Below are 915 nucleotides of genomic sequence, written 5' to 3' on the forward strand. Positions count from 1 at the left end.
ACTTTCGTATAAATTTGATTTATTTTGCATGATATATAATTTTTATGAGATAAAAATGAAATAAATAGAGGTAAAATGGTTAAAATTAGTTAAACTTTGAAAAAGGCCATAAAATTTTAATATACTGTCACATGCATATTTTAATCACTGTGTGTAAAATTATAGATGAACTTGATTCATTTTGCATGATTTATGAATTTTTAGTGTAAAAATGACATAAATATTGACTATTGTAGCAAAAATTGCTAAAACAAATTACATGGCATAAGAAAATTATTTTAGGTTGCATTATTATGCCACATATCATATCTAAAGTTGGAACTTTGATTAGATTAATTTTTACATGCTTTAGATGTTTTATTTGATAAAACCGATAAATTGCAACTATATTTTTCTCGAAATAAATTCGAAAATTTCAACCTTGATTTTTGTCATTATGAGTGTCATGTAATTATTCCAGAATGTTCAAAAATTTAAAAATTCAAATTTTGAAATTATTGTAATTAAATTTGGATTTATTTCATAAAAGGTTATGATTTTAAGGTCAAAAATGAGCATAAATGTTAAATCAAGTTGAATTATTGTCAAAAATTGAGTAATGACTAATTTTTGAGTCCTAAAAGGTTACGATAATTAACTTGGACTAGAATTTGATTTTAGTATTATTTTGTGATTTTAATATGTTAAAGATCGCAAATATACATAAAACCGGATTATATTTACGATATAAGTTTAAATTGGGCGATTTGGCACATAGCTTTGCATGTTAGATACATATTATAATGATGCATATTTTATTGATGCATGTCATATTTCTGTTATATAATTTTGAATTATGTAATTTCATCTTAGTATGGCCTTAGTTTTAATCGATATTACCCGTAATGTAAGGGAATATTGATTCAGTTGTAATTT

This window comes from Silene latifolia, unplaced genomic scaffold (genome assembly GCF_048544455.1).
Source record: "Silene latifolia isolate original U9 population unplaced genomic scaffold, ASM4854445v1 scaffold_122, whole genome shotgun sequence".
Taxonomy (NCBI): domain Eukaryota; kingdom Viridiplantae; phylum Streptophyta; class Magnoliopsida; order Caryophyllales; family Caryophyllaceae; genus Silene; species Silene latifolia.